The sequence below is a fragment of the Nicotiana sylvestris genome, chromosome 11 (assembly GCF_000393655.2).
Source record: "Nicotiana sylvestris chromosome 11, ASM39365v2, whole genome shotgun sequence".
NCBI classification, from domain to species: domain Eukaryota; kingdom Viridiplantae; phylum Streptophyta; class Magnoliopsida; order Solanales; family Solanaceae; genus Nicotiana; species Nicotiana sylvestris.
The window spans coordinates 13,546,237-13,568,587 of NC_091067.1; the positions used below are offsets into that span (position 1 = coordinate 13,546,237).

General features: G+C 39.5%; 1 long non-coding RNA gene across 1 annotated transcript; it reads left to right on the forward strand.

Annotated features, from left to right (window-relative positions):
- Positions 1–3,100: 3,100 nt before the first annotated feature.
- Positions 3,101–15,335, forward strand: LOC138882315 (uncharacterized). Its single transcript, XR_011403854.1, has 4 exons — positions 3,101–3,566; positions 5,873–6,024; positions 6,743–7,044; positions 15,197–15,335. It is a non-coding gene; the product is annotated as an uncharacterized lncRNA (long non-coding RNA).
- Positions 15,336–22,351: the final 7,016 nt, after the last annotated feature.

Sequence of the window (22,351 nt, forward strand, 5' to 3'; positions counted from 1 at the left end):
TTCTTGTTGTCAACTTACTTGCTAAAGTCGGCGCCATATGCTCTACACTCCTGACTGATGAATTATTGCAAGTAGATGAAGATGGAGAAGAGAATTTGGAAGCTGCTATTGACAAAGTCATATCTTTCTGTTTTTGCCTTTTGGGAAATGATATACTCCTATTGTGGACACAAGTGCTAGCTTGTTCACCCTTCTGTTTGTGCAATGCACAACTGTAGTTTTTATGATAAGGCCGTCTCTCGATATCCATGTCAAGCTTCCATCAAAGACACACTGTAGCATCATTTGAGCTGCTACAGTTGCCATCTTCTTCTCTTTCCTCTTCCCTGCTAAAGATGTTTGGGTAGGGAGGCAATGTGGTTCTGTGTATATCAAGTTTGATTGTAAAATTCTGTATGTATGTTAAAGGTTTTATATAGTGATAGGACGCATTGATTTACGTGAACAACTTTTGTAATTGGTAGAATCTAGGGTACAAAGGGTTCTATAGAATTCAAGAATTTCTAGTAACGATATTCTTGTGCATGTTGTTACCTTATTATCAATGATCACAGGCGTTTCTTCCTATGATTCTTTTTTGTCCAATCTGCAGTCTTTTCTAATGTCTGCACATACTGGTCTGTTCTATATATGTGCTTGTGTGTATTTGTTAGAGGAAAGAGTGCTTATATTCTCTTATTGTCTTATGCTGGTGGAGTGGTGGTTGACAGTTTTTAGGTGGAAAAATTATACTATGTTTAATTTTTTTACAAGTCTGTCCAGTGAACTAAGCAGACTAGTTATTTGGTTTTTTATTAAACTGCCCATTCTGCGCTGCTAATGTTGAAAAAGTTGTACGTTTATGCCCGTTTTTCTTATTCTTTGTCTTTTCCCCTTATATCACTCCATATCTCAATATTTTAAAGTTCTTGTGTAAACCAAAGCAGCCATAACATAGTAAAATGTCATTGTTGTCACCTTTGAATATTGTTATGGGAACTATATTTTAAAGAATCACTCTTGTTTTTATTTGGCGATACAGAGTGACTTGTAATCTGTAGTGACTTATATTGCAACGATAAAGTGCCCAACATTGCATTTTTGATGTTCCAAAACAGATGCTGTAGAATCAAGGGGTTCATTTTTATGACAAATTTTAGCATGAAACTTCTTGGTGATTTTGTCACTAGTAGACTCTTTGTCCATTTAGCTTCATTCCATGGTCAGCGGAATATTGATTAAACTGGTCTCGTCCCACACAGTCAAATTTGTTTGAGCTCACAATTTGTTCTCGTTAATTCCAATGGGAGCATTTACACAGCAAATTTACTCCACTTTTAAATTTGGTAAATGAACGAGGTAGCATAGTTTTGCATTATAGTTCTTATTTGACTTCATAACTTTATTTGATGTGAGCATTGGAACAAACTCAACGTTGCAAAGCCTGACCAAATGTGTGTTGCCTCCATAATTTTACTACTTGTTGACTAAATAATAACTAAAATATCCATCTAGTTTGTTCGTGGTTATCTGTATTTTCTGTGTGATTGTGTTGGCTCACCCTACTTTGCTGGTTCTTTGAAAAGCTGTTAATTTGGTTCAGAATTTGGTTATTGAACATGTTCTAAGGGTAGTTCAATCACTTAAGTGATATTGCATGTTAAATCTTCTCAAGAATATTGTGCTTAACTCTTTTCTCGGGGCCACAACTGTGTTAGAAGAATATATAGAGAACATGCATTGTTTTCTCTTAAATCGCCTGCAATCTGTGGTATGCACGATCACTAGTATTTTAAGGCATATATTGCAGCTAAATACTATTCTTCTTTTCTCAGTTTGATGTTCCTGAATGATAAGATTTTCTTGCATCTGCTAAATATGGATGTGGCTTTTCCATCTCCGTTTTTTTCTGGTAGTAACTCGCATACTGTTTTTTGATAAGGTAAATAATTTTATTCACAATGGGAAAATTCCCGCATACAAGCAGTATACGAGAAGGCAGAGAATCTATGCTATTCTCTACAAATGACATCCAATCTTCTATACAGACTGGAACCTCATGGGTGCACCAGAAAGAAACTAGGAATAAAACGGCTATTCTTCAAATGTACATAGCCGTTCTCCATGCCATCAAAACACTATTTCTTTCCTATTACAGGATGCACGTAATTGCTAGTGGAGCAATGTCTTGGGCTCTTCAACTTCTCTTCTTTCTTCTTAATTTCCACTTGGAGAGTGCCTCATTTACCATGCTCAGCATCGCCTATTTCATCCTGAACCATCTCACATTCTCACAGCACAAGTGAGTCGCCACCGGACAATGTAGGAGGAGATGGTTCGCATCTTCACCTGAACATTTGCATATGAAGCACCAGTTGACTTATGTAAATTGTAATCCGTCTTTTCCGCAAAACATCAGCTGTCAATATACTTTTCCCTTGCTGTTGGACTTTTTGCATAAGTTGAATTCTTTGTTAAGATCATCTCTTGAAACTGTTCTTTGTAGTTATACAGTGCATGAATCCTCATGTTCCACAGTTCCAACCCCTCTGCACATCTTCATTTTTATTATTGTTTTACCTTTTTTCTAGATTAGCACGCTCACAAGCACAACAATTACATTTTTCTCAATGTCAAGAAGGATCAGAAGAATAAAAACATAGAGATAAACAAGAAAGCTTGAGGGGATGGCATAGAGATGGAGAAACCGATGAATGGCATTTTGGAAAGATCTGATAAAAGTGACAGATGGTGTAAAAAGGGCTTACAAAGTATGTGCATACATATTTCCTTGTATTTGCAAAGCAAGGTAAGTACAGAAATAGACATAAAAGTAGGCCATTCTGACATCTCATTGGTAAAAGGATAACATAAAAATGCAGATCATACTTCTATCACTAGGACTATGTAGCTTGTGAGTTCGATGGAGTAGATTTTATTCTGTGCTCTATGAAACTGATTACCTTTATTGTGGAAGGTTATAAGTTGTGCAATGTCTGTTATCAATCTGAGGTTTGTTCTTTTGTAATATGTTAAAGCGTGGAAATATAGTAGAAAAATGCATGGAGCATTTGCTCATATTAATCCTGAAGAGCAAAGTTGTCGCATTTTCTTTTGTTTTTTGGAAATTTACAGCCCTATGAAGTGGATACTGAAGTATACATGAACTTACCTGAATGTACAAAAGATGGGATATCACTTTTCAGAGAACTGCCAAAAGGATCTGAACTAGGAAATCACAATTGCTTGTGACTATATTTGAAGATTCATCAACTACTTGCTGAAGTAGGAATTGTCTGTTGTACACTCCTTTCTGGTGTGATATTGCAAGGAGGGAGGGAAATTGGAAGCTGCTATTGACAAAGTCATATCTTTCTGTTTTTGCCTTTTGGGGAATGCTATATTCCTACTGTGGACACAAGTGGCTGGTTGTTCCCCCTTATGTTTGTGCAATGCACACTGCAGTTGCGATGGTCTGTCGATATCCATGTCTAACATTGCCAAGCTTCCATCAATGACACACTGAGGCATAATTTCAGCTGCTACAGTCGCCATTTTCGTCTTCTCGATCTTCCCTGCTATAAAAGGTACGTATCTAAATGTGTTTGGGTAGTGAGGCAATGTGGTCCTATGTATCAGAGGTTCAATGAAGTTTGACTGTTCTTAAAATTCTGTATTCTTTATTTAAGGGTTTATATAGGGTTAACAAGCATCGATTTATGTGGCCATTTTTGGTTCTTGGGTAGAATCAAGAGTAAAAAGTTGGTTGTTTCTGCTTCTATAGAATTCACTAATTTCTAGTAACGATGTTCTTGTGCATCTTGTTATCTTATTATTGATGAAACATGCGTTTTTTCCTATGATTCTTTTGTCCTGGCAGCAATCTTGGGCATATCTTTGTACTTGCTTGTCTGTTCTATATATGTACTTGTGTGTGTTTTTGTTGAGGAAACTCAAAAGTACATCTATTATTATATTTTCTTATGCTGCTGCTTAGCATTGTCCCTATAGTTCGCATGAGAATTTGGTGAGATTCTTCTTGTTATTGTAATTGTCTTGTGATTCCCTCAAAATAAGTGTTTTCTCCCAGGAATTCTCTTCCCTTGACTCTGGGACCAGCTTCTTTCACACACACACACACACACAAAAACACGCGCAGCGATAGAAAGACTGGGTATTTTAATAGCATACTTGATTCTGGGTTTGTACTTTGTACATAGTGATAAAGTGGTATCAGGAGAAGTTTCAATATATGCTTTTGTTCTTGATACTTGGATGTGTCAGTTACAAAAAAAGGAAAAAAAGAAGTAATCATACATATAATTGGATATGTCAAGGTTTTATAAATTACACGGTCTAATTGAAGTCTGATACGAATTTATAGGAGTCTTATACCAAAAATGCCCCAACATAATATCACATATTGCTTCTCTTGCCCTTGGAATATCCTTCTACATACTTTGTGGAGATTCATTTCTTCAAAATAATGTAATATATGGCAACTCCTTACTGCAACAATATGATGTTTCCCATCAAATTGTTAAATAGATTGATGCAATGTCATTGGATGAAATGGATTGTAACTTTCTGTCATATAATCGGCCTGTAAAATGACCAAGTTTGAGTACAATAATTGTAAGTCTGTGGTAACTCATACATAGTGTGATTTATTTTATCAAAGTGGTAATTTTGTCTGATCTATCCATTGTATTCGTGCAAAATCCATAGTGGCGAAAATAACCTTGATAGTATTATTACCATAGATTAATTTGGTCTTTTCTTTAAGTTTTCGCACACAATTGTATTTGTTTTAGCTCACTATTTTTTTCTCCTTAATATTGATGGGAGAATTTACACAGCAGAGAAGATAAGTCTCAGAAAGATTGCATTTAGTTCATTATGTGCCACTTTTCAGGTTGGTAAATGAACAAGGTAGCATGGCTTTTGCATTATAATTTTTATTTGACTTGAGAAATAGAACAAACTCAACGTTGCTAAGCCTAAGCAATTATCTGTTGCCTCTTTTATTATATGGTAACTAATTAAGTAATATTAAAATTCCACCTAGTTTGACTACTGGTTATCTGTATTTTCTGTGTTACTCTGTTGGCTCATTCACTTTGCTGGAACTGCTTGATGCAGAGTACGATTAATGAACTGGTTCAAAAGTAAAAAGGGCAGCCCGGTGCACTAAGCTTCCGTTATGAGCGGGATCCGGGGAAGGGCCGGACCACAAGGGTCTATTGTTCGCAGCCTTATCCTGCATTTCTACAAGAGACTGTTTCCACGGCTTGAATCCGTGACCTCCTGGTCACATGGTAGCACCTTTACCCGTTACGCCACGGCTCCCCTTCGAACTGGTTCAAAAGTCGTTCAGTGAATTAAGTGATGATTTTAGAACTTGTCGAGGACTTTCTGCCCAACTTAATTTCCGGGCAATAAGTGTGTTGGAATATAGTAATATATAGAGAAACATGTATTCTTCTCTCTTAAATCGCCTGCAATCTGTGGTATGAACGACCAGAATTGTGTTAATGAGAATGTTGCAATTAGTACTATGCTCCTTTTTCTCAGTTTTATGTTCCTGAGTGATAATTTTTTCGTGGTCTGCTAAATATGGACGTGGCTTTTCCATCTCAACATTTTCTGGCAATAACTTGCGTATTTTTTAAAGGCAGAAGAAAATACGTTATAAAGCCTACTAGACATTTTGAATTGCAATGATACATTGACTTCTGTGTTAAGAACTCTTGAAACATTCTTAAGAATTGTATACAATAAGAATCATGATGTTCCAGGTTGTTCCGCATATTTTCACTTTTATTACTGTTTTTAATTTTTTTTTCTAAGATTACCACCACTCACAAACAGAAATCTTACGTTTTTCTCAAAGGCAAAGAAGAATCAGACGAATATTAAGTAGAGATAAACAAGAAAACTTGAGGGGATGGCATTAGCAACTGAAGATGGAGAAACCAATGAAATGACATTTTGGACAGATTGCAAAGTATGTGCATACATATTTCCTTGTATTTGTGAAGCAAGGTAAGTACAGAAATAGACATAAAAGTAGGCCATTCTGATATTGTTCTCCCTGACCTTACTGAATGAGCTTATTTTTTTTTTTTTTTTGAAAAGGGAAAAAAAAACTCGTGCATTCTTTTAACATTTGTTTACGACTCTAATATCATCGAGAAGTTATGGTGAACTCGATTAGCAAAGTTAAATATCAATATAGTTTTACTAAAGGGATAACATAAAAAAAAACAGATCATTCATCTATCACTAGGACTATGTAGCCTGTGAAAAGGTCTGTTCTTTTGTAGTAATATGTTAAAGCCTGGATAGAAACAAGAACAATATTGGAGTCTTTGCTCATAAATCCGAAGAGCGAAAATTGTTGCATTTTCTTTCTCTTTTGGAAATTTACACCACCTATGAAGTGGATACTGAAGTATACATGAACTTACCTGAATGTACAAAAGATGGGATAGAAGAAAGGTGTTGGGTAATGCCAACATCCTGCCTATGGCAAGGCCCAAGTGCGAAGTCATGGCCGAACATGACGCTTGCTTGATGGGTTTGGTTAAGAAATAAAGTCACGCCCTTGATCCTAACAAAAAAGCAGAATACTCAATCCTTTGGAGAGCTGGACTTTAAAGAACTGCCAATTAATGGTCTGAAGTAGGAAATCACTTTTGCTTCTTACTGTATTTGGAAATCTATCAACTACTTCCTAAAATCGGGTTCCTATGCTGTACAGTCCTGACTGATGAATTATTGCTAGAAGAAGAAGAAGGAGAAGAGAATTGGGAAGCTGCTATTGCCAAAGTCATATCTTTCTGTTTTAGCCGTTTAGGGAATGATATATTCCTACTATGAAAACCACACGTCCTTTGCTGTTCCCCTTTCTGTTTGTGCAAAGCACAGCTGCAGTTTTTATGATAAGGCCGTCTCTCGATATCCATGTCTGACATCGACAAGCTTCCATCAAAGACACACTGAAGCATCATTTCAGCTGCTACAGTGGCCATTTTCTCCTCTCCTCTTCCCTGCTATAAAAAGGTACGTAAATGTGTGCTTCTGTATATATCAAAGTGTTCAAGCAAGTGTTTTTGTCCTTGAAAATTATTCTGTATCTCTGTTTAACGGTTTATATAGAGCTGGGAAGCATTGATTTATATGTCCAGCTTTGGAAATTGTGTAGAATCAAGGGTAAAAAGTGTTGTTTTCTGCTTCTATAGAATTCAAGAAGTTTTAGTAACGATGTTCTTGTGCATGTTGTTACCTTATTGTCAATGAAATATGCGTTTTTTCCTATGATTCTTTTGTCCTGGCTGCAGTCTTGGCATATGTCTGCACCTGGTGTTATGTTCTACACATGTACTTTTGTGTGTATGTGTGTGTGTGTTTTTCTAGTTGAAAGACAGAAATATGCCAATTATTAACTAAGTATCTGCTTTACTTTACATTCTTTTATTGTCTTATGCGTGTGTCCAATGAATTAACTAAGTAGACTTGTAATGTGTTTCTTTATTTCAATTTCCAACTTTGGGCTGCTGCTGATTAGAAAAAGTCTACCTCTCTATCTATTTTTCTTTTCAAGTAAAAGGGTTGTCAGGAGCACAAGACATCCCGCGTTCATATAGGATTCGGAAAAGAGTATACAAGCATTATTGACTGCTTCAACGGTAATTTTACATCACCCTTGAACATTGTTACGGTACCAGATTTAAATATAGGATATGATGAGTGAAAGTCCCTTATATATATATATATATATATTTTTTTTTCATTTTCTGATGCAGAGTGACTTATATTTGAGTAGAAATCTATGGTCTGAGGACAAAACAACTTATTACTAAGGGGTCGTTTGGTTGGGAAACAAGTTATCCCAGGATTAGTTATCCCATCCTCTCATAGGGATAAAAAAATACTACAATCCCAGGATAACTAATTCCGTGATTAGTTATACCACGATTTTATTCCAACCAAATATGGAATAAACTCAATTCAAATTTAATCCCATGATTAATTATCCCTTATCCCTCGTAACAAACGAGCCCTAGGGTGAAGGTAATTTCCCATCAGTTGCATCTCAAAGAGAGTTGTTAGAGCTTCCCAAGTATGACACTTTCTTTTCCCTCTTTGGTTTAGGTTACTCACTGTAATTTACTGAAAATTGTTATTCTCCTTGCTTGTGAGATCGTACTTTCAATTGTTTTAACTTTCCAAGGAATATTGCTTTTTGAGCTTAGTTTGCATACACTCACCATGCAAAAGAAGACACATTACTTGTTGTTGGATAAAATAAATAATCCCGCACAGGAATAATATCCACAGCAAATAATAATAACACAAGAGAGTAACAATGAAACCAAATATTTTAGCGGGGTAAAATACAATACCCGAGTGGAGCAATATTATCACTATAATATTGCAACTTAGTAGTGTCAAGAAACTACTACAACTTTGAAAGAAATAACACTCTTTATTTAACACACTTCACTACAATATTACTACCACTCACTAATTATCTCACAGACAATAATCTGTGGATTACTCTCACTAACTATATGTTGCTTCTCTCTTTATTTTGGTGTGTTTTTAACCGAAACAAAGCGCCCTTTTATAGGCAAAGTTGTAACCAAATCAGCCGTCCAACTTGGAAATTTTTTCATTCAAATCAGCCGCCCATGTTTTTTTTTTCAGCAGCCCATTAAATTTTCAAAGCCACCCAATTTGACTTCTTTTTCATCTTTTTCAATGTTTCACTTTTTTTTGGGTCCTACAAATCTCTCCCTTAATTTTGATTTTTCTTCTTCATTCCAAGTCTTGATCTCAATCTTTGAAAATCTTCAAACTTGAGAGCCTTTGTGAAGATATCTGCAACTTGATCATGAAACTTCACATATTTGAGCTCGACTTCCTTCTTCGCAATGCATTCTCTGATGAAGTGATACCTTGTATCTATATGCTTGCTTCGATCATGATACACTGGATTCTTTGCGAGTGTCTGCGCTGATTTGTTATCAATACAAATCTCTGTAGCTTCCATTTGTAGCAAATTGAGCTCCTTTAATAATCTCCTTAGCCAAATAGCATGACAGGTACATGACGTTGCTGCTATATATTCGGCTTCACAAGTCGAGAGAGTAACAATGGACTGTTTCTTTGAACTCCAAGAAATAACACAATCACCCAAGAAAAATACAAAACCAGTTGTACTTTTTCTATCATCAATATCTCCCGCATAATCACTATCACAAAATCCCATAAGGTTGAAATCATTAGAAGAAGAATAAAATAACCCAAAATCGATCGTACCTTTTAGGTAACGAAGAATTCTTCTAGTGACCTTCAAGTGAGTAGAGGTAGGAGCCTCCATGAAGCAACTTACTACTCCAACGGCAAAAAGTATATCTGGTCTGGTACAAGTCAAGTACCTCAAACTTCCCACAAAACTTTTGAAGAATGTGGGATCCACTTTTTCTCCTTCATCAAACTTGGACAATTTTGTCCCACTTTCCATCAGTGTGTTCACGGGGTTGCAATCGAGTATGTTGAACTTCTTCAATATCTCCTTTGTATAGCTTTCTTGAGAGATAAAAATTCCATCCTCCATCTGCTTCACTTCTAGGCCCAGGTAATATGACATGGGCCCTACGTCTGTCATCTCGAATTCACGGGACATATCTTTCTTGAAAGCTTCAAACAAACTTGGGTTATTACCCGTAAAAATAAGATCATCAACATAAAGACAAACAAGTAAGATATCTCCATTAGTATGAACTTTAAGGTAAAGAGCATATTCATGGAGACAACGAGTAAACCCATTGTCTTGAAAATACTTGTCGATGCAACTATTCCATGCTCGTGGGGCTTGCTTTAATCCATATAAAGCTTTCTTCAACCGCAACACTTTATCTTCATGGTTTTTGACCACGAAGCCCAATGGTTGTTCAACATAGACTTCTTTTTCAAGATAGCCATTCAAGAAGGCTGACTTGACATCTAGTTGATGAATCTTCCACTTCATTTGCGCCGCCAAAGAGATCATCAAACGAATCATCTCCATGCGGGCAACAGGTGCATAGACTTCTTCCTAGTCAATGCCCTGCCTTTGCTTGTAGCCTTTAGCCACAAGTCGTGCCTTGTATTTCTCCACATCTCCATCAGCATTCTTCTTTATTTTGTATACCCATTTTACTCCAATTGCTCGATGACCCTTGGGAAGAGTTGTTAACTCCCAAGTGTTGTTCTTCTCTATTGACTTGATCTCCTCCTCCATGGCTTGTCTCCACCTTTTGTTTGTAACAGCTTCATCAAAGTTCATTGGTTCTCTGTCAGCAAAGAGACAACATAAAAAATCAAAATTAGTAACTTCTTCTGTGTCCTCATAGAGCTCTTGAATGCTCCTTGTCCTTTGCGGTTGTTTATTTGAACCTTCTTGAGAAGAGGGAGATGCAACATTTGTTGGAGAAGGAGGTGGAGTTGTGTCCTGCACAGGTTCCACGGTCTCTGGTTCTTCTTCATCACCAAAGTATGGAAGAAAATCATATGAAGTTTCTTCCTCAGCTTCCCAATTCCATGCCAATTCTTCATCAAATTCAACATCACGACTTACCACTACCTTGACGCTGCTTGGGTTGTATAGCTTGTAGCCTTTTGAACTCGTATCATAGCCAATAAACACATGCTTGACACTTCGATCGTCAAGCTTCGCTCTCCCTTGATGTGGCACATGAGCATAGGCTATGCTCCCAAAGATTCTTAAGTGCTTGACACTTGGCTTTCTTCCACTCCATGCTTCTTGAGGGGTTTGATCTCTATCATTTCTTGTTGGAGACCTGTTATTCAAATAAACTGCACAAGAAACAGCTTCGGCCCAAAATTCCTTAGGCATACTTTTAGCTTTCAACATACATCTAGCCATATTAAGAATCGTTCGATTCTTTCTCTCTGCAACACCATTTTGTTGAGGTGAATAAGGTACCGTTAGAGGGCGACGAATTCCATGAAGTTGAAAGAAGTCATTAAATTCGTTTGAGGTGAATTTCCCTCCTCTATCGGACCTTAGAGCTTTAATTTCATAGCCACTTTCTTTCTCTACAAGTACTTTGAAATTTTTAAAAGTAGCAAAAGCTTCAGATTTTTGGTTCAAGAAATAAACCCAAGTCTTTCTACTAAAGTCATCAATGAAAAGCAGAAAGTATTTTCTTTTACCAAAAGAAGGTGGATTGATTGGTCCACACACATCAGTGTGGACAAGCTGGAGCGGCTTGGTTGATCTTGACATGGCCTCCTTTGGAAAACTCCTCCTTGCATGTTTCCCAAGAAGACAAGCTTCACACAATTGATTTGGATGGTTGATTGATGGTATCCCATGTACCATGTTCTTTTCTCCCATTGATTTGAGCGCTTCAAAATTTAAGTGCCCAAATCGCATGTGCCAACACCATGATTCATCTTGCACATTAGCCTTCAAACACTTTGCATCAATTGTTTTAAGATTCAGAGAAAACAATCTATTCTTTGCCATATGCACTTTAGCAATTAGAATTCCACTTGAATCTCTAAGCCAAAGATGCATATTTTTCATGTGGATGTCATATTCCTTTTCAAGAAGTTGGCCCAAACTTAAAATATTACTTTTTATTTTTGGCACATAATAAACATCTTGAATTAACTTGTGACTACCATCTTTACAGGAGATCAGAATCGTACCTATCCCTTCGATTTGAACCTTTGAGGTATCTCCAAAGGACACATTACCTCTCACTGTTTTATTGATCTCCACAAACTTCTCTTTGCATCCACACATATGATTGCTTGCTCCATTGTCCAAATACCACGAGCTGCAATCATCTCTGTCTTCTTCCTTGAGTGCCATCAACAACGTTGACTCATTTTCTTCTTTCTTGTCGTCAACAAGGTTAGTCTTTTCTTCAACTTTGCTTCGACATTCCCAAGAGTAATGGCCAAATTTATGACAATTATAACATTCAATTTTTGATTTGTCATACCTTTGTCCATTATTTTCTTGGTAGTATCCACGACCTCTTCCTCCTCTTTGTCCACGACCACAACCTCTGAATGTTTGGTGGCTTTTAACTTCATTGTTGAAGTTGTTACCATTACTTCTTCCTCTTCCATGACCTCCTCGACCTCGGCCTCGTCCTCGTCCGTTTCCTCGATAGCTTGTTTCACCTCCATAATCCTTGTAGGATGCCTGAGTTTTAAGAAGTTGCTCCAATGGCACTTCTTGTCTCCTTTGATCTTTTCTTCGTGGGCCTGTAAAGAACCTTCCAATTGCTCCACCATCATAGAGTCTAAATCTTTAGACTCCTCAATAGCACACACCACAAAATCAAATTTAGGTGTTAAAGTGCGAAGGATCTTTTCTACCACACAGACATCTTCTATGTCCTCCTCGTATCTTCTTAGTTGATTTACAACAACCTTCAATTTTGAAAATTAATCCGAGATGCATTCAGATTCTTTCATTTTTAAAGTTTCAAAATCAGCCCTTAGAGTTTGAAGTTTTACCTTTTTCACCTTGTCAACTCCTTGAAGAGAATTTTGTAAAATCCCCCAAGCTTCCTTTGAGATGGTAGCTGTGAGCACGTGATTTTTGCTTCATGGAAACTACTCCAAAAGAAATTGGAAAAGAAATAAAACAAGTTACCCCCGGGTACAATTTTGAGGATTTATGTGACATTTTGATAATTGTTCTGTCCGTACATGCTCACCTCGCTATAGTTAGAAAATACAAAAATACATGCTGCAGGTATTTAGGAATAATTGGTGCATTTAGGAATTAGTTAATTATACTTTGGTTGTTTAAAAGCGAAAATCACAAAATACGCATTTTTGTTGTCATCGTAATTTTTAATTCATGTGATATTTGTTGTTAGGTATTAATTAATATTTGTATGTTTAATTTTGTTTTTTTTAGGAATTTTGTCTAGTTGTAAAGAAGGAAAATACCGGATTTGGGCCAAAATTTAAATGAAAATCAGGCCCAAACAAATTTGCAAAGACCCAGTCCAAACCAGGTCTTCTAAGAGACGCCCCAAACGACGCCATATTGGCATCACCCTTCTGAGCCATTGATTGATTCAGAGGAACGGCCCAGATCAGGCCAACCACTTACCCAAACGACGCCGTATAGGGCTGTCTGATATGAACTGTTCGTCCCACCTAATCCAACGATCCCCTAGCTTTCCCCAGCACCCGACCCGTTTAAACCTTAGGCCGACCCATTCCCATTTAAGGGAGACGACGTCGTTTCCTGGTGCCAAATAGATCCTGGCCATAGATCCAACTCGATCCAACGGCCAGGATCTAATCCCTTACCCCATATATAAATCATTCATCACACCACACGCCCCCATCCGAACACCCCCCGTTCATCGTCCCAAACCCAAACCCAAACCTCCCAAACCCTAGCCGCCCTAAGCTTCCTTTGCCTGAAACCCGGCAGCATCTACGCCGCCGGTCACCCCTCTAACACCATAGCACCTCCTTCACTCCCTGAACCCAAATCTGTTACCTCCTTGCCTCGAATCATCCCCCTTCATCTCGAATCTTGATTTGAAGATTCGAGCCCAACCCCGATCTACACCAACCCACCCCGGATTCATACCAGCCACTATCCTGCCCCCACTCGTGACCAAACCAAGCTTGGTTTGGTCCGAATCTACCCACAAATCCTCGAGCCCCAAATCGGACTGTTCGAACCCTAGAACACAAGAATTTTTGGAATCCGTCCAGATTAAACGGAGGGTTGGGGTCTAATAGACCTTAATCGAAGTGTTCTCGGTTGAGAACACCTCGATTAAAATTTGTTCGGCCTCAAATGGGCAAATCCAGTCAAAGCTGGGGTCGTTTGTTGTTGAGCTTTCAGAGTGAGTTCCCTCTTTCCTTTCTCTTTTTGTTTAAATGTTGCTTGAGTTTGTCAGCATGTTTATGTAGTTTGTTTGTTATTTCTATTTTTCTGTCAGTTGTTCTCCATCTTCGTAAGACCTTTTATTCGGTCGATTGTTATTCTGTTTATGTTTTGAATGCGTATGGTGATATACATGTTCGAGTTAATTAATGTCGTCGAATAGATAATTCATATAGATTCCCTGTGTCGTGCAAAGTTGTTGAAGGCAGTTGATGCCCCGTTCGTGTTGTTTGTTGGGTCGACTGATTATTCCATGTCATAATTAGTATAGACGATTAGATAAATGATGTCGATTAGTTTCATAAGACTGAATGTACAAAAATTCTGATTTGTATAGCTTCATATGACTGATCGAATCATTGTCGTTTAGTTGATTGCTTGACATTATATGTGAATGGATTGTAGCTGCACTATAATAGCTAGAATTCAGTTTGGGGCAGCTTGAATTTGAACTTGCAGAAGTTCAAAATGTCCTACTGCTGCAGTGGGGGTAATACAATAATAATTAGGAGCTAACAAGGATAGTTTGGGGTGTGAAAAGAGCAGAAATGAGTAGTTTAAGATGGGCTGACAATGGGGTACTAAATAGCATTAAACTAATACAATAGTGGGGAACCAAATTTGGTAGCATGGGGTTAATTAAAAGTTATAGGCTGCCCATGCCTTTGGGCAGAAAGCACATGCTAAGGGGCTGTCAGGAGGATGGGCATTGGGCATTTTTTTAGTTTTAAGGAGTTATGGGCAAAATGTGAGGGCTGGGGGTAAACAAGGCAGTAGAGCTGGCCTGTATTTAGCCTATAAATAGGTTCATTTGAGGGAAGAAGAGGGGTTAGAGATCAAAGGTTAAAAAAGAGGTTAGACATCAAAGGGAAAAATCAGAAACTAGAGGCTGGATAATTTTAAGTGTTGAGAGTTAAAAAGAGTGTTGGTTTTCTGAACATAACAAGCAGAAACCACTGTGTTTCTGCACCTGCTCTTTCTCTACTTTGGTCTGGTTTGTTTGGACACACTGTTGGTTTTCAGTTAGCTTCCCCGGGTTCTTTACTTGCTAAAAAACTGCTCCAGTTAAGTGTTTTGGTTCTTGTTTTGGACTGAAAGTCCACTGGTTGTTGCTGTTGGTTTCTTCTGAAATTTCTGCTGGGTTTGCACTTAAGTTGCTGCTGATTTTTGGTCTATTATCGGGCTGTCCCTGTTGCTGTTGTTGCTGTATTGTTGCATACTGCTCTACTGATCATTCCCCTTTCTTCTTTTGCTTTCCTATACCAGGTACCCGACTGATACACTATCAATGTAAGCTGAAATTTGAAGCATGAATACAAAGAAAATTGGAAGAGTTGAAATTATTTCAAATTAGCTTTAGAAATGTATTGAAAATTGGTTGTCTGCATGATAGTTTACTTTTCCCTAATAGAACTATGTGGTTAGCTATGATGTAATTGAACTCTTATACAGGTCTTTTAATTGGAAAACTCTATGTGTATGCTTATAATTGAAAGGGATTAATGTTGTAGTAGCCATGTTCTATTAGTTCATTATTGTTTTTTTTGTCAAAGAAGCATGATTAGATATCAAATAGTTACTTCCTTAAACAAATAGTTTGTTCATTGGTAGGGATATTGCTTGATCAAACAAGCAGTACTTTACATTTCAGCTCCCTTATAAATGTTGAACATATACAAAATGGGTTAACTAGGCCGAATTGGAATAAGGATGGCTCAGGTCGAGTTTCACGTTACGCACATTGGGCCTGGGCCAATAATATCTAAACAACTGCCCATATGCGCGTTCATATTTTGGATTTTGCAAATCATATTCGGAACCTGACTATAACTAACCTGTAAGCATGTAAATGAAATTGGATTGTTCTTCTTCTTCCATTATTAGAAACAAACTCAATAGAAAACATAGCCACTATAGGACGACCTTTTAAATAATACGAGACGAGCCTCGCCAAATAAACATGCACGTTGCGGGGCCCTCAATTATTGGTCATAATAAATACTTAGAAATGAGGATGAACTGTTTAGCGAATTCCACTGTCTTCCCCAAAGATAATAACACGTCAGACTCTTTAGGCGTGATTTATTTAACCTTACCTTCTTAAACTCGGGTGCACATTTCATGCGACCCAAATCCAAATCCCAAAACATTGAATAAAATGTGTTTCGGATTGCGGGTGCATTTCATGTGACGCAATCCAAAGACATGTTTTTTAAACAATGTTCACATTCTCTTAAAATATAATAATAAAAGTGGTAAAGAGTTAAAACTCGCACATGAGCGCATAATTGTATAAAATCAGATAAACAAGCCGAATATGACAGTTGAGAGACCGTGCTAGAACCACGGAACTCGGGAATGCCTAACACCTTCTCCCGGGTTAACAGAATTCCTTATCCGGATTTCTGGTGCGCACACTGTTAAATAGAGTCATTCTTTTCCTCGATTCGGGATTAAACCGGTGACTTGGGACACCCTAACTCTCCCAAGTGGCGACTCTGAAATAAATAAACAAATCCCGTTTCGATTGTCCTTTAATTGGAAAAACTCCTTCCCTCCTCGCGTGGGCGGAAAAAGGAAGTGTGACAGCTCTGACGACTCCGCTGGGGAATATTGACCCAGAACCACTGGTTCAGGGTTAGAAATTCGAGCTTATACAAATTGTTATATTTGGTTTTATCTGTTTTGTTACATGTGCTGGCTCAATGTGCTAATTGGTTGCCTTTTACCGCTTTGATATTACGTGAACTGTGTATAAACTGTGCCGAAACCCATCTCCTCTCTGAGTCTTCTGAATCATGAAGAAGGGTGTACTTCGTACGACTTCTTTTCTGTGTAGTGTCAAATCCCAATTTAGAACGAGGCTCAGACAAGTTGCTAAGCCGGTGAAGCTTTTGTATTCCCGGTACGCTGCCTCCCCTCGGCTCGAGCTGTCCGCTCGGGTAAGCTAGGTCTAGAACAAACACCCAGGTTCTGAACCTAGTATAACAAAGCCACGTGCCGGATCCCTAGTAGGAACTCTTGTCTGCATCATGTGCATTTTTGACTTAGGGGACTCAACACAGGGGTTGGGTCCGTCTAGGAATAGCAACCTGAAACATAAAAGACCATCCTGATGCATCTTACTCAACGCTGTGCATTTATTTGTTTTAGACTTGCATGACGACCAGCTTTGAATATTGAAAAAAGGAAAATAGCAGTGTATAGGGTTAATCTTCTGTTTTGAAAAAATAACAATGTCCAAATAGTGTCGAAACTCTGACGAAATTTTGAGGAAAATATTTTATTTTTAATATAGTTGTTTTCTTCAAAAAAAAAGGGGGCCTATCATTTTTAGTTTGTCTGGTCTGCAGAAATGGAAAATGAAAAAAATAATTTGTGCTATTATGGAAAAAGAGTCTTGATTTTTTTTAGTTTATTTGCCAACGAAAGCAAAAATAGTTTTTTTTATAGTTTGTTTAATTGGGCGAACTACGCCGGTTTGATTCTCACCGGATGTGAGATACGTAGGCAGCCCTAGTCGGGTCCAACTTCCCCTTTTGCTAAGATAACCAAAAAATATCAAATGCTAATCTCATCAGAAAATAAATCAAGTCAGGTTGTTTTGCCATAAATAACCAAATATTCCCGAAAGGGACACCGGAAGGCTGAATTTGCACAAATGGTCGTTTTTGTGATTTTTTGACCGGTATACCCACACAGCCTTAAAGTCTTTGTCCCTGAAGTGCTGAAAGGCCGTATCTGAAAACCGAGTCTTTCATCTTCAAAATTCAAAAAAAAATCTAATGTAGATAGTTCTTGTTTTGAGTCTAATAAAAGTTTTCTTTCTTTAATTACCTTAATAAATGTGCAGGATGAGCACAAATCGAAATGAACCGTTCTCAGTCTTTAGCGAGGTCCCTCTACAACTCCACATGTGGTGGAATGATTTGGAAGCCGATAGTAAAGAGATAGTGGGAAGAGTTTTGGGAGGTTTTGTCAGTCTGCTGAATATCAAGCCAAGGACAGATATCCTCGAGGCTCTAATACCATTCTGGGACCCAACCCACAATGTATTCCGTTTTGTTGACTTTGAACTTTCACCTACACTAGAGGAAGTCGTCGGATACGCGGGATTGAATGGAAAATTAAGAGGACAGTATTTACTTTCACCAAGACCAGTATCTCCGCACGTGTTTTTGGATTTGCTAAGCATTAGTCGGAAGGTGCAAAATGATGATTTATCGAGATGATGTTGTGCTCTCCTATTCTTATATCAACGGTATGGTACTCCTCAGGGTTTTGAAGAACCAAACCTCGGACTAATTCATGCTGGGAACAGAAACAAGTGGGAAACAAGACGTACTTTGGCATTCATAACAGCATTCCTGGGAATCGTGGTCTGTCCCCGCAAAGATAAGAAAGTAGAGATAGGCCTTGTAGGGATGACTGATGTTGCAATCAAAAGAACCGACAGTACTGTGGTTCCTTTGATTTTGTCCGAAATCTACCGAGCTTTAACTATATGCCGAGAAGGAGGCAAGTTCTTCCAGGGATGCAATTTGTTACTCCAGCTGTGGATGCAAGAACACATCTGTCACCGAGCAGGATACATGAACCACGGGTTGACCGAGAGGAACTGTATCACCGGTTTTGAGAAACGAATGACAGGCGTCGTATTCACCGAAGGTGTCAAAGCATGGCTTACACGTTTGAGGTCAATTACAGCCGACCAAATTGAGTGGGCATTTGGGTGGTTGACCGATACTGAGGTAATATACATGGCGGCCGAGGAATGTCATATTCTTTTGATGGGACTTCGCATCATCCAACCATATGCTCCTCATCGGGTATTGCGCCAGCTAGGAAGATTTCAAATAATTCCCACTGATGAAGATCTAAGCAAGCACGCCATTGAGCTAAGCCCAGGAGTCGTATTTCCCGAAGGAAAGATTAGAAAGCTGTGGCACGAATGTAGATTCTTGGAGCCCAAGACTATGGTTCGAGAACTGGCTAAGGGTGAGGTAGACCCAAAGTACGATGTTTGGTTCGAGAGAAGGTTCAAGATTTGTCAGAGACCTGCTAAAAGAGCTCACGTCCAACAATTTACGGATGATTCGCAGGAGCAGTTGGGCTGGTTAAGGAGGGAGAAAGGCTACCGGGCTGAAATCGGGAAGCTAAAGCGACAAGTTGAAAGGCTTATATTTGAGAACAACGTGCAAGTTGCCTTTGAGCAGGGTGAAAAGAACAAATTAGCCAAAGAAAACCAGACACTGAAATCCCGCATTCGCCAAGTCAGTAAGAGTAACAGCGACCGACAAAAACGTCGCTCCGACGAAAGATTGATACCAGAGTTGAGAAATCAAGTCAGCAAAAGCCGAGAAGAATTAGAGAGATCGGAAGCTTGCATAGCAAGAATAAAGGTCAGATGGGCAAAAGGAACAATGGCCCGGAGGAAGCATCTGCAACAAGTCATAAGGGATTCTGAAATGAGCATCGGGATATTAAGAAAAACGAACTCCACTCTTCAGGAGCAGATCTTCAAACAAGTACGAGATGCCCAAGCTGACAGAAGGCGCTGTTACGATGCGATGACCAGAATGGAAATACAAATGGAGAAGTTCCAGGATCGACTCGCCGACAATGCTCAAGCACTGGGATTAAAGAACCGGCAAATAGAGCAATTGTTCGTTGAAAGGGACAACATCCGAGGAAGGATTGATGAGATTGGGAACTACATCTACATGAGGTGCCTAGCATGTGAGCAAATACCTCGTGATACCCTTCTTGCCTCCATCATGGGCTACGTCCACTGGATCATGAATGAGTTGAAGAGCTTGCAGAGAGGTCTTACACCAAAGTCCGCGGAAAGGCCGAGCGATGCCTCGCGAGCCCCTAAGTTGGAATCTTTAATGTATCCCTAGTTCGAGTCTTGTTTGTTGGCTTTGTGGGTCCATTGTCTTCCCGTATGTTGTTTTTTTTCTTTTCATCGACTCAGGTTAAGAATTTTGGAATCTGTACTATTGTTGTTCTTTGTTTGAAATAAGTAGTTTGTAATAGCAAATTTTGGTGATGAATTGAATGATTCCAAAAGAACTTTGTGTCTTTACTTTGTGGCAGAACTACGCCCAGTCTGATTCACGCGGGGACGTGATACGTAGGCAATCCACATAAGATTCGACCGCCACTAAAAAGAAAGGAAAAGAAAAAAAGAGAAAGAAAGAAAAGGAAAAAGAGAAAAAAAAAGAAAGAAAAGGAAAGAATAATGGAAAGAAATACAGGGGTTACCAAAGCACTTTAAAGGTGCAAATAAGCAAGCCGGGATGACGCATGTGTTTGAAGCAAAGCATGTTAGAAATGGTTAACTGCCTAGGAGCATTGCATCCCCAATGTGCTATTATCAAATCTGTTAAACGCTAACGCTAACAAGTTTGTTGTTTTCCACAAATACCAGACAGTTAGTTGTTAAAGCATTCTGGCAACACACCCTTATCAAACCAGATCCAAAGGACCAGTACCGACAAACATGACTACTTCAGAAAATAGTACCGAAGAAGAAAGACCGGTATGCCAGTTGTTGAAAGAAGCGATGGAGAAGATAGAAAGGATGAGACTGGAGATGAATGCAATGCAGTTAGCTTTGGCCAAAGCACAAAAGAGACCTGAACCACTAGGGCATATGCCGGAATACCCTCACTCTGGACCTTCAACAAGCCTCCCGAATCACCGCTATCATCAGAAGAGAAGCCCCCATGATTTCCAAGCTCCACCACCCCATCAACCTCTCCCAACACCAAATGTTCCCACTTTTATGGGACCCACATTAGCCACCATGCAAAGATCAACCAGCGAGCCGTTGTTTCAGGCTCACGATACGCAATACTATCCCCCTGAACCCACATTCAATGCACCAGAACTCCATACCTACAATCCGCACTTGGAGGTACTGACGGAGATTGAAAAGCCGGCTAAGGTCCCAGAGCAAGATGAGGTAATGAGGAAGTTCAAAAGCCTGGAGAAATCCTTCGGGAGCCTGCATGGATTGGGCAACCAGGTCAGCATGGCCTACAAGGATCTATGCCCCTTCCCGGACGTCCAACTCCCGGCTGGTTTCAAGATGCCTAAGTTTGATTTATATGAAGGGCACGGTGATCCCATGGCACATTTGCGGGGCTTTTGTAGCAAAATGAGAGGGGCAGGCGGCAAGGATGAGCTACTGATAGCTTATTTCGGTCAAAGCTTGAGTGGATCGGCATTGGAATGGTATACCAGGCAGGATTCTAGCAGATGGTACACTTGGGATGATATAGCGCCGGCTTTCGCGGGTCACTTTCAGTACAATCTCGAGATAGTCCCTGACCGTCTCACATTGCTGAGGACCAGAAAGAAGCCTGGGGAAAGCTTTCGTGAGTTTGGTTTCCGCTGGAGAGAACAGGCAGCCAGAGTTGATCCTCCCATGAGAGAGGGAGAAATGGTGGACTACTTCCTGCAAACACTGGATCCAACTTACTTTGGTCACTTGGTGATGACGGTTGGATAATCCTTCAACGAAGTAGTAAATATAGGGGTCATGATAGAGGAGGGTTTGACTTCTGACAAAATCCTGAATTACTCAGCGCTCAAGGCAACGACCCAGGCTATTCAGAGCGGCACGGGAGGTGCGCTGGGAAGGAGGAAGAAAGAAGAAATCGCCACGGTTGAGGCAGACAGTTGGTCCAGGTCCGGCAAACCATACTACAACCGACCCAGCCCCCACAGGCCAAATTATCCATACAGCCCGCCACAATACTACTATCCACCTCGAGAATCACACTTCTCCGTGCACCAAGCCCAAACATACACTCAGCCTCCGGTTCGCCCGCAATGGCGCGCGTCGGCTCCCCAGAACATATATACACCACCACAAAACACATACCCTCCACCACAAAGCGCCTATCCTCCACCAAGAGCATACAGGAACCCTCCGGGGGCGGGCTTTCGAGGAAGTCAAGCTGCTAGAAATGACAGGCTACAGAGACATAGAGCTTTTACTGAGTTGGGAGAGACCTATACCGCCGTATTCCAAAAATTGAGGCGGCTAGGTTTGGTGAGTCCTGTCGAGCCTAGAGAGCAAAACTCCCCACCCCAAAATTTGGACAGATCGATAAGTTGCGAGTACTGCTCAGGAATGCTGGGGCATGATACTGAAAAATGTTGGAGGCTGAGCCAAGCAATACAAGATCTTATTGATGCCAACAAAATCGAGGTCCAGGCGCCGGAGGCGCCCAACATCAACCAGAACCCATTGCCAGTACACCACGAAGCTTACATGATCGAGTTGGTATACGAGGGAGGAGAGCCAATGAAACCATCACAGACAGTGATGACAATCCAAGCCGCTCCGAAAGAAGAATCGACCGGTGGAAGACTAGGGGTACAATTATGGGAGGAAGGTGTCAAGCC